Source organism: Paroedura picta, chromosome 7 (genome assembly GCF_049243985.1).
Source record: "Paroedura picta isolate Pp20150507F chromosome 7, Ppicta_v3.0, whole genome shotgun sequence".
Taxonomy (NCBI): domain Eukaryota; kingdom Metazoa; phylum Chordata; class Lepidosauria; order Squamata; family Gekkonidae; genus Paroedura; species Paroedura picta.
Genome location: NC_135375.1, coordinates 102,523,870 through 102,536,275, shown reverse-complemented (window position 1 = coordinate 102,536,275; position 12,406 = coordinate 102,523,870). Strand labels below are relative to the sequence as shown.

General features: G+C 49.2%; 1 long non-coding RNA gene across 1 annotated transcript; it reads left to right on the top strand.

Moving 5' to 3' along the window:
- Positions 1-1,871: 1,871 nt before the first annotated feature.
- On the top strand, positions 1,872-8,911 carry LOC143841475 (uncharacterized). Its single transcript, XR_013232696.1, has 3 exons — positions 1,872-2,082; positions 5,401-5,607; positions 8,680-8,911. It is a non-coding gene; the product is annotated as an uncharacterized LOC143841475 (long non-coding RNA).
- Positions 8,912-12,406: the final 3,495 nt, after the last annotated feature.

Below are 12,406 nucleotides of genomic sequence, written 5' to 3'. Positions count from 1 at the left end.
ATCTGGGCTGGGCAGGGCAGGGCCCCTAGATGGCAGTAGCAGCTTCCCGGAGCCACGGCTAGCTGGGAGCCTCTGATTTGGACCTGCCCCCACTCTGAGCCTACTTCAGGAGGAACAGAAAGGAAATTTCCCAATATTTCAGAAGCCCAAAAAGCAGCAGGAAACTGGAAACTGCTATGGAAACTGCATCAGGGAACCTCACCGAAACACTCACCCTCTTGTGCTCAGCCTGGCATCCAATGACCGGCCTGTTGCATCAGACATGGCCTGGCAGGCCCTGTCCTTTATTTTGCCACTTTTCAGGGCCTCCAAAGGCCCTGCCTCGCGGAAAGAGAAAGGCATGCAGGGAATCACGTCTCCCTGCCCAGTTAGAAAGGGCCTGCCACAAACTCCTTTTGCTTGCGCGTGAGTTGCCATGTTAACTCTGGTGTGTGACAAAAGCTATCAGGCCATAGGCCTCACCACGCACCCAGTCAGAGCTGTCCCTTTTAAAAGTTGATTGAGATAGGTATGCTCTTCTTTTCTCCAGGACAGAGACAATGCATTTCATATAACCTCCATTTTATCTTCACAACCACCTTGTGAGGTAGGTTAAAGCTGTGAGTAGTTGGGACCTGGGGAGCTCTTCCGCCAAGTTTATGGTTGAGGCTGGGGTTGGTGAGGTAGATCCACGCTCCCCCCCCCCAGGTACAGGTATCCAGGTATGAGTATCCATCTTGCCTCCTTACCCCTACTCTAATAGCGGGGGGGTGGGGAGGGGTTTTCCGCCATGTTGGGGATTCTGGGGGTTTTAATGGGGCTTTTATGACATGAGCCAATTCAGGAGTGGTGGGAAATAAATATTATTATTATTATTATTATTATTATTATTATTATTATTATTATTATTATTATTATAGTTCATCCCCAAATAAAAGAGCGGTTTCCCTGGAGAAAATGGCTGCTTTGGAGGGGGGACTCCATAGCATTAGACCCCACCGAGTTCCCTCTGTGTCCCAAATCCAACCCATTCCTGGCTTCAGCCCTAAAGTCTCCAGGTAATTCCCAAACCAGAGTTGGGAGTGTGTGAGAGAGAGAGTCAGTGGCCTAGATTCAACTAGCCGGCTCCCATGACAGAGTAAGGATTGAAACCTGGGTTTCTCACACCGCAGCCAGGACACCCAGCCTCAACTACTCGTCTATACTGGCTGTCTTGGTGCCTGAGCTGAAAGGCTGGTTAAAATAGCTTGTTCTTTCCCAGTGGCCTAAGATCTGTAAGACCTGGGTTCAAATCTCCCTGGCACTTAGAGTCTCTTGGGCTAGTAGTATACTTTCAGCTTAGCCTACCTTGCAATGAGGGGAAGAACCGCACAGTAGGGTTATGCACTTCAGCTGCCAAAGAGGCTGTTTGAGCCCGAAGCTGCCAGCGCTGAAGGGCTGGGGGGGGGGGCGTGGGGCATGTCAGTCGGTGCTGCCCCTCCCCCCAGTGCCGCAGCACTGGCTGCTTCGGGCTCAAAGGGCCGCTTCGGCAGCTGAAGCGCACAGCCCTACACGCAAACCCCACTGTGCTCCTTGAAGGAAGGGCAGGATAAAAATACAGCACACAGTGAAAGACGGTTGCAGACACACTGCCCTTTAGCACGACTCTAGAATCTGCTGCCTTCAGGCCTCAACTTTCCTAGTTGGACAGCGGCCAGGGTGCCTCGGCCAATGAGGAGCGTGCCAAAAAAAGCTTCAAAGGGCAGCACGCCAGCCCTCCGCTGCTGCCCTTTCTCCCTCCACAAGCCCACCCCTGACCTTTGCCCCCGACGCCCCTCCCCCCCTTGGCCCTGCTACTCAGGGGAGGACAGAATGGGCCTTGAATGTCCATCCCTAGACCGTTCCCACCCCAGGGCACCCCAGTGGGCGAGGTGAGGGTCCTGCCTGCAGGCTGCATATCGACATGGGACATAGTGACGGGTTTGTTGACGTCCTTCCCACAGTTGTCCCCTGCCCCCTTGCGCAGCCGTTGTTTGCTCATCAAACAGAGGATGGTCCAATTGTGCAAATGCTCAAACAGGCCCAGCTTCCTTTTGGAGTCTCTTTGTCCTGCAGGTTCCAGTGGTGAGCTACGAAACAGACTCTGTGTGTGGGGGCGGGGGGTGCAGATCAGCAGCCTCTAGTCTGAAGGACTGGATTTGGCCCCCATACTTCCACACAAAGCCTGCTGGGTGAATTTGGGCTAGGCACAGTTCTCTCAGAGCTCTCTCCACCCCACCTACCTCACAGGGTGCTTGTTGTGGGCAGAGGAAAGGAAGGCGACTGGCAGCCTCTTTGAGACTACTTTGGGTAGGGAAAAGCGGGGTCCAGAAACAAACAATTCTTCAGCAGCATGGTGTGGTGATTAAGAGTGGAGGACTCTAATCTGGAGAACTGGGTCTGATCCCCCAGTCCTCTACCACATGCAACCAGTCACAGTTCCCTCAGAGCTGTTCTCTTAGAGCTCTCTCGGCCTTACCTACATCACAGGGTGTCTATTGTTGGGCGACGCAGGGAAGGCAACTGTAAGCTGCTTCAAGACTTCTTCAGGTAGTAGGGGAAAGGAGGGAATAAAAACCAACTCTTCTTCTTATGTGATTCACCAGCCATGTGCTGAGACACATAATAGGATGTCTGTCAACTTGCTCTTTTTACTATCACTGGTGGGTTGTGAAGATCTAGAAACAACAGGTTCTGAGTTGAGGGTTCCACCTGTAAGGGTCCCACCTGTAAGCACGTTCCATAGGACTACCAGCTCTGGCCTTAGAAATTCCTGAAGAACTGGAGGTATAACCTGTGGGGGAGAAAACCTAAGGAGGGATTTCACTGTGGTACCCCTTACAGTTCCCTGTCTGAGGCTGCCATTTTTCTCCAGGGGGAAGCAGCTTGCGTAGGCTAGAGATCCATTGTAATTCTGAGGGGGGTCTCCATGTCCCACCTGAAAGAGGGCAGCCCTATCCCAGGATAGTAGTGATGGGGGGGGGGTGGACAGTAGCAAGAAGGTCTCCAGCATCTCCTGGCATCCTTTGAGTGTGGAGTTATAAACCATCCCTCTGGCCTTTCGATAAAGGTCACAACCTCCTTCAGGGCTAAATTTGGCGCCCTGGTTCTTCGTAATGCGGCAGGAAGAGCCTCTGGGCGGCCAGAATCAGGTTACAACCCAAGCTAAATGAACTTTCTTGGGAGTTCCTCCTCGGCATGCCCATCTGCTCTCCTGCCCACCCACCCCTTCTCTTTTCCCTGCTTCACATCTTGAGAGATATTTCTGACCAGGCACATCAGTTTTGACAAGGCTCGGTTTTGGCCAAACCTTTCTCTAGTAAGAAGCAGCAAATATTTCTCTTTTGAAACACGAGCTGTTCAGAACGCCACAGGCGAGCACATGAGGCCTCTCCAGTTTTCTGACATTTGGGGAAAGGGAAGAGAAGGGGGGTCATGCTATGGTCCATTCCCCCAGCAAAAAAAGGGAAGTGACGCATAAACTTGACTCGAATATTGAATGAAGAACCAGAAAGTTAAAGAATAGTCGGTTCTTATATATAAATAAAATCTATAAAATAAATATATGCTGCTTTTCATCCATCAGGAGGAGTTTTAAAGTGGCTTACAATCACCCTCCCTTTCCTCTCCGCACAACAGACACCCTGTGGAGTAGGGGAGGCTGAGAGAGTCCTGATATTACTGAAGAAGAAGAAGAGTTAGCTCTTAGATGCTGCTTTTCTCTACCTGAAGGAGTCTCAAAGCGGCTTACAGTCACCTTCCCTTTCTTCTCCCCACAACAGACACCCTATGAGGTGGGTGAGGCTGAAAGATCCCCAATATTACTGCTTGGTCAGAACAGCTTTAACAAGGCCTAGTAATTCTGTCCTGCAATATTCCTGGAGATTTGGAGACAGCTTGATGTAGTGGTTAAAAAGCAGCAGACTCTTCTCTGGATAAATGGGTTTAATTCCCCGCCCATCCATATGCAGCCAGCTGGGGGGCCTCGGGCCAGTCAGAGTTCTCTCAGAGCTCTCTCAGCCCCACCTCCCTCACAGGGTGTCTTTTGTGGGGGAAGGAAGGGAATGCAATTGTAAGCTGCTTTGAGATCCCTCAGGTAGTAAAAAGCAGAGCACAAAAAAATCTTATTTGTCAATATACAATTTTTAAAATGTATAATCATATTTATATACTGCCACTCCCAGGAATACTGGCTCGTGGCGGTTTACACACAAGATAAAAACCCCATATATATAAAACCAAATAAAAAATTATAATAATAAAATTATAATCTAATTATCCCCAAAAATAATTTAAATTTCCCATACTATCTGATGACGTCTGCTGACCCTAGATCTCACAAGAGCACTGCTGACATCAATCTCATAAAATGCCAGAAGGATATGAAACATTGCCAAGAGCAGGAGGAGAACAGCAGAGGAAAACATATCTCTTTGAGAAATAAGCTAAAACCGCCTGTAGGCCCCCAATTATGGCCTTATATGAGAATAAAATCAATCATATCAGTGACCTAATGTGCCCCTGACCGTATGTGTCTGGATAAACCTTTCTCTGTACAACCAAGAAGGCTTTAAACAAACTGCTTTATATCTTGCTAACTTGTGAGTTTTCAATTGGTTATTCGGACTTCTCATCCTCAAATGGAGATCTGTTTTTGGCACGTGTATCATGATTCTCTTATCTCTTTAGCCCTTCATTAAAAAACAATCCCCATAACTTCAGGCAGGGGGCAAAAGGGCAAGATCTCGGCTGGCTAACCACTGCCAGCAATTGACTATCTGCCCATTGTTCTCTTTATGTAGACATTTACGTTTTTATTGTGGCCAAATGTTTCCTGTGCAATTCAGTCTCAGGCAAAATCAAACAAATCCAAATTGCTTTTTTTCCCTATGCATCTCCGGAACCTGGGCAATTTCCTTAGGCTGTATGTTAATTTGCCCTCTCACTCCATCTCCAAGTCTGACCTGATTATTTTCATCCCATGATATTATACCTGAGGCAGTGTGCATGCTCACCAATAAATCTTTGTTGGTCTTAAAGGTGCCACTGATACTCCTGTACCAGTCTGCTAAACGTTATTGCGTTAAGTCAATTGCAAAAGGGGAAGTTAGAAAATAGCAAGAGAATAGCAGGATTTCAAAGGATGCCCCCAGTTGTAGCAAGAACTTGCTAGTCTGCAATATTGTTTATATGTAAAGTTACAGTGTTGAACGTTTGTCGCTTTTTACCACAACTAAAAGACCAAATAAACCTCTGAAATATCTCAAGGGATCTTATCCAGTTTCTTGAATTGACAAATGACACACACACACACACACACACAAAAGTGGGAATATTTATCAATACAGATATGAGGAATTTTGTATGGCTTTAACATGTAGTATTTGTGTTGCTCACATGTAGGCTCCAGCTGGAAGGCCCAGGTTCGAATCTCTACACTGCCAAGGAAACCTCCTGGCTACCCTGCGACTGGTCACTCTCATCTAACCCACCTTTCAGGGTTGTTGAGTGAGGCAGAAACGCAGAAGGTGAGAATGTGACTGGAAGTTGCTTTGGGCCCCCAGTGGAGAGAAAAGGAGGGCAAAAATCTCTAAAGGATCCATATATCAGGTGATGACTGTGATTACCTACGTATTGGGGGAGTGTCAAGGATTGGTTAAAACCAAGTGAGTTCAGGGCAGGGTTGAGATTTGAAGCTGAGCCCTGCAGACAGACAGATGAGCATTGTGGTCAGCCTGGCATTGTGGTCAGAGGTTCAAATCCCCTCTCTGCCATGGAAGCTTACCATGGGCCAGTGGCACATGCCCTTCCTAACCAGAGAGCCGCATGGTGTAGTGGTTAAGAGCAGTGGCCTCTAATCTGGAGAGCCAGGTTTGATTCCCTATTTCCCCCACCACATGCACCAGCTGGATGACCTTAGGTCACAGTTCTCTTAGAGCTGTTCTAATATAAGTTCTCTCAGAGCTCTCTCGGCCCCACCTACCTTCACAGGGTGTCTGTTGTGGGGAGAGGAAGGGAATGGTATACGTAAGCCACTTTGGGACTCCTTTGGGGTAGTAAAAAGGTGGGTACAAAAAACAGCTTTTCTTCTTCTAAGCCTACCTCACAGGGTCATTGTGAGGATAAAATGGAAGAGAGGAGAATCAAGTCCTATTGGGAGTACAAATGAAGGAAATGAATTGAAAAAAACATATTTCTTTTTCTCTGTCACGTTGGCAATAAATAGCTCTCCCTGAGAGGCGGTCCTTTGGCCTTTCTCATTTTGTGGCATCATTCTAAGCCATAAACCTGTGTACACAACAGCCTACTTCCTTCCTGGGATCTGGCCGGGTCAAAATGCCCTTCAGCAACTATGTATAGCAAGAGAGAGAGAGAGAGAGACCTACAGTCTGTCTAACTGTTGTCTGCAGTCATTCTTCTGTTATCCAACTGCTGTTCTGGAGGCAAGCAGGGAGGAAGGGTGCTGAAACAAGCAGGAAGTATCCTGTTAAGCTAATCAGGACACTGGAGGAGATAATATGAAAATCATCAGGCAGTTCCTATCCTCTCTATGCTAAATATACATCTCCTCTGATGCCCCCTGCAGGACACCCTTTATATTCTGCTCAAATATACACACCGCAGATCTTGCATGTTCCAGCAAACAAGACAACCTGATCTAATCTGCAGCCATTTTAGACTGAAGCACAGAGCCCTGCAGGGAGGCTGTCTTGGAGAGGGAACAAGGCTCCCAATTTAAAACTCCAAATTACAAACTGGGCCAGACAATTCAGAGGCAAGCCTTTTGCCTCCCATCTGTGTCATGGGGCACGGTCTGCAGGGACACGGGTTCCTATCGCAGCCTATATACAAGTGCTCCAACAGCAGGCAAGGTGTCTCTGTTAAATGCAACATTAACTCTCGTCTGAGCCTAGAGTTTGGACTGACTCTGCATATTTAAATGTTAATTTCTGGGTTAAAATTAACATGCATTAAGAGCCTCTTGTGGCGCAGGGTGGTAAGTCAGCTGACTTGCTGTCTGAAGCTCTGACCATGGGGCTGGGAGTTCAATCCCAGCAGCTGGCTCAAGGGTGACTCAGCCTTCCGAGGTCAGTAAAATGAGTACCTAGCTTGCTGGAGGGTAAAACGGTAATGACTGGGGAGCAGGCCCGAGCCCTGCTCCACTTGCTTTCCTGCCAGCGCCCCTGACTTCCCGCCGTCCACTGGGCCAGCAGCTGCGCAGTGCCACGCCGAGGGGGAGCCCCAGCCATGGCGGCTGCCGGAGAGCACTAAAGGGGACCCGGTGGCAGAGTGGCAGGGCAGCCCCCGAGGCAGCAGCTGAGGAGGAGGAGGAGGAGGAGCCGCGGCCCGGTACCAACTGATCCATGGACCGGTACCGGTCTCCGGCCCGGGGGTTGAGGACAACTGCTCCAGGCCTTCCTGTCCTCTACCATTCCCCGGAGTCCATTTAAATTCGCACCAACTGCTTCAGTGTCTCCATCCAGCCACCTCATTCTCTGTCATCCCCTTCTTCTTTTGCCCTCGATCACTCCCAGTATTAGGCTCTTCTCCAGGGAGTCCTTCCTTCTCATGAGGTGGCCAAAGTATTTGAGTTTCATCTTCAGGATCTGGCCTTCTAAAGAGCTAAGTGACACCTTAAAAACTAAAAAAAATTAATTTCAGTGTAACTTTCCCCCAGACTCATGTGGCAGGTTTTTTTCTTTAATTAACCTTAAGCTGCCACCAGACTCCAGAGAATTTTTGTTGCAACAATCCCTGGAAGCATAAGAGCCATAGGTGTCCTTTTTACTTCAGGTTCCCCTTTCTGTCCTAGCCATGAATTATCGAGTGTGTTATCCACACCCCAATTTGCTACCCTGGTCATGCATGGGTCTCCACTGGGTGAGCGCCTGCTCAAGATCTGCACATTCCACTATGGCCATGACACCCACTTCCTTGGGGGGAGAGTGGATAGTTCTACACTTAGCTTTTTTTGCCTTTTTTACTGCTGCAATGCTCTTGCCTCACTCCTCTTCCAAGGCTTGGCTGGTGCAGCCGCTCTAGGGAAAGGCAAGGGGCCTAGGCTGACACCAATGATGCCCCAGGCTACAAACCAACAGCAAGGCAGGAGCCAGGCCCCAGGAGAAGGCGGGATTTCCTCCGTCACGTCCCATGAGTAGGCACTCCGGAGGAGGCCCGGCCTTGTGGGGAAGGCGGCTCCTGCTGGCCCAGGATTGGGCTTTGGTTGCTAGGCAGCAACGCCAGAAGCCATGCCAGGAGCTGCAGGTCTTTGTTAGGCAAGGAGGAGCGGGGCCTCCGTCAAAAGTGGTGCTTCCTTTGTTCCGGTCATGCCAAGCAGAAAAGCAGCAGGAGGGGCGACGCAGATGGAGGGAGGAGAGCCAAGAAGAACTCCTCCAGCAGAATCCTGAGTGTGCTCAGGCCGCTCCAAGCCTTGGTCTCTCCATTCACTTTGATGGGCCTGACTCCCTTTAGGTATGCCCTGTTAAAAGGTTTTTGGAGCTGACATATGAGCAGCTTTCCTTGCTGGAATGTAAGAGTTGGAAGGGGCCTCAGGGGTCATCTAGTCCAACCCCCCCACGCAACACAGGAAATTCACAATTTCCCCCACTCCACCAATGACCCCAGCTCTATGCCCGTAGGGGTATTCTTATTTGATTTCATTTATACTCTTCTCCCCAACAGAGTCCCAACTTGGCCTGCATTCTTCCTCTCTCCTCACAATAACCTTGTGAGGTAGATTCAGCTTGAGAGCATGTGACTGGCTCAGGGTCAGAAGATACAAGAAAATAAAGAGTGGCATCAGTCACGGGAGATTATAAAACTAGGCTAAGGCCTATGCTATGATGGAAAGTATACTAGTTTCTGAAGAACTATCGAAAAAGGAAGAAAGGTTCATCAAGATAATAGGTTTTAATGGGCAAGCACACTTTTTGAGCTACAAGTTTGAATAAAACTTGGTCTTCAAGGCGCTCCTGGATTCAAACTTGGTTCTGCTGCTTCAGGTCCACACAGATGAATCTACTGAAAGATTTTCCTGAGCAAGCCTATTGGTGAAATCATAGAAAAGAATCATAGAGTTGGAAGGGACTTCCAGGGTCATCTAGTCCAACCCCCCTGCAGAAAGCAAGAATGCATGTGATATTTTAAAATATATTTAACTGAGTAATAAAATACATGTATTTGACCTTATTTTTCACCATTGCCTTGGCATTTTTTAAACTGCATGTTCAAGGTCGGAACAAAGTTGGAGCCTGGGGGGCATCTTTAAGACAGCAAAGTTTTCTTTGCAAAACATGCTCACCAGAAAGCTTATGCCTTGAGTCCAATTTAGTTGGGACTCAAGAAGTGCTGCTCCTGGACGCCAACTTTGGTCTGCTGCTTCTACTCAAAATGGCTACTCCCCGAGTAGATCAACCAGGTCCCCCCAAAAAACCTTCCACTGCCCGTGGAGATTCAAACCTGCCTCTCGAAGGTTGTGCCAAGAAACTTCAGGTTTCTCATCGTTTGTTGCTTATTCTGCACATGTATGATAGGATAATGCACTTTCAATGAATTTTTAGAAGTAGATTTTCCTGTTTTGCACTGAGAAAATGCAGCTGCATAGCAACATTGGAAATGGTTTATGGGATGTGTATGCAAAGAGCCCAGGCTCACAAGCAGCCTTGAAACCGGGGTATAAATGCTTTCATAATCAATTAATAAATGGTGGGTGGGCTGGGGGCGAGAAGGCCAGTCTTTGTTGCATCTTTAAGACAGCAAAGTTTTCTTTGCAAAACATGCACACCAGAAAGCTTATGCCTTGAGTCCAATTTAGTTGGGACTCAAGAAGTGCTGCTCCTGGACGCCAACTTTGGTCTGCTGCTTCTACTCAAAATGGCTACTCCCCGAGTAGATCAACCAGGTCCCCCCAAAAAACCTTCCACTGCCCAAAAGAAGTGCCACGCCTTTCTCTCTGCGCGTGCGCAATAATGGTCCAAAGTACCGCCGTTTGGTGGGGCTGGGTCAAACTTTCCAGGACTTGAGTTTGCTTCGGCGTCTGCTGCGCGGCTTCCGCTAAGGCCCTGGGAGGGAATCAGGAACGTTCCGGGCTTGTTCCTAATGGCACCTTTTGGAAAAGGCTTCCTCTGGGACAAAGGTGGGAGGGGACAAGGACCCCCCCCTCCTAATTTGCTTAGGAAACTGCGGAGAAACTCGTGGGGGAGGGGCAAGGAAATGCCGATTCTTCCTCGCCTCGTTTTCGGGTCAGCCTTGGAGGGCCGGGGTTGGCTCCCCCCCCTTTCCCGGTCACTTTACCGTATTGACTGTAATAGAAGCGTGTTCGGGAAGGGAAAGAGCGGCCTGTGGGGGTGGGGAGCAGGGGAAGGAAAGGAGATCTCCCGCGCAGCTCGTGGCGAACCAGGCGACCCAGATGGCAGCTGTCGACCTACGGCTTGACAGTTTGTGAAAGTTCGCAGATCCAACACGGATTTTAAGGGATTTTTTTTTGCCCCGTTGCGCTCCCTGCATCCTTTCACACGTGCAGTTGCTGGGCGTCACGTGTACAGTAAGCAAGCGAGGGCGGTTTCAGCCGCGCGGCCGTGTGGGTCTAGGGCGCCGGTCCAGAAGCGGGTTAAGAGACGGATTTTAAAAGTGCGAGCCTTGGCTTCCGGAAGCTCGTCCTCCGTAAAACCCGCTTGGTCCTACGGTGTCCCTGGACGCGCATCGGGCTCTGTGTACGTGTGGAACCGCACGGCTCGGGCTTCTGAAATCTGCCTTGCTGATTCATTCATTGGTTAGCTGCCTTCCCGCTGCAGCGTCTCCGGATGTTCTTTGTGGAGTATTGGGGGCAGGGCGCTTTTGGTGGGAAACCACCGTACACTGACTTCTCCCCCAATATGAAGCTGGTCCTTCCCTTCAGCCGCCAGCAACTCGAACATCCCAGCTTCACGACCCGGAATCCTTCCTCTGCCGGGTGTCATTGGGTGGCTCTAAGTTTGAATCCAGGGGCACCTTTAAGACCAATGAAATTAATTGCCTACAGCCATTTGCAATTAAGGATCCATCTGCCTATTAATCTCTGATTTTGACATATTTATTTCCTTCACTACGTTTCTCCCCCCCCATCAAACTAAAATGTTAACCTTATAAACTAAGCTTGTTATTCATTCTCTTGTATTCTAATTTACTGCTCACGCTCTACCTATATGTATGCAGTGGTCAGTCCCATTTCAATATTACCCGAGGAAGTGCATGGAAGCTTATAGCTTATTAGTCTTCAAGGTGCCGCTGGACTCCAACTTTCTTCTGCTGCTTCAAGCCCGCACAACTAACCCCACTTGAATTTAACAAAATTTGTGGCAGTAAATGTGTTCTCATAGAATCACCTCCAGGGTCATCTAGTCCAACCCCCTGCACAATGCAGGAACTCACAACTACCTGCCCACCCAGGATGCAGGAACTCACAACTATCTGCCCACCCAGTGACCCCAATTTCATGGCTAAGTGATTCTCCCCACACCAAAACTCTCCAAAATCCAGCCTGGCCTGGAGGAAATTCACCTGCCACCCCACAGGGCATATGCAAGAAAGGGCCACAAGAGACAAACACTGGCACATCCCTTCCTGCCCACCCACTCACAAACTGCCTGAGTCCCTGCTCCTTCTTTAACCTACTGGACTCAAGATCTTTTTTCCTCCTAAAGACAGACTAATGTGGCTCCATCTTGATCTGTCTCCATGCTAAATACTTGGGGGGGGGGGTTGTTTTTAATTTAAACTTGTTTTTAATTTAAACTTGCCAGTGGTGGCTTTTGTCATAGGGACCCCTGCGCTTCAGCCTCCCCTGCAACCGGTGCTGTTGTGGAATTGGGGCAGCCTCTTCCTCCTGAGTCCAGCTGAGAACAAAAGGGCATCTTCTTGCAGTCCCCAACAGAGAGGCCCCTGCTTGTTCCAGCTGTGTCCCAACATCAGGGAAAGGCAGGGGTGCAGGACAGACCCCAGTTGCCATGGCCTGGAGGGTCTGTGTCTGCAGAACCACACCCACAGCTACATTTGCACTGTAAAAGGCCTAAAGGAATCTTGGGACACCTGCGGAATCAAAAGGTTTAGAAAGCTAGTTCTTAGGTGGGTGACCATGCTGGTCTACTGAGGAAGAACAAGCTTCAAGTCCAGGAGCACCATAAAAGTCATAAGATGTCAAGTCCTCTGGGTCCAGTAGGTTTCCACGTGGGCTTTCGGGGGAATGGAGCCCTCTGCATCCAGAACGCATCTAGGCTGTGGAAGGTGACCATCTGCAAACTTGGGTGGTGAAGATGGGCCTTCAGTTGCACTCGGCTAATATCCAGAGGTTTCCAAGCCAAGCGCTTGGCTATGGGAAGAGAGGGAGAGATGGATGTGTTTTTTGGACCCCACTTTGTACTACCCGAAGGAG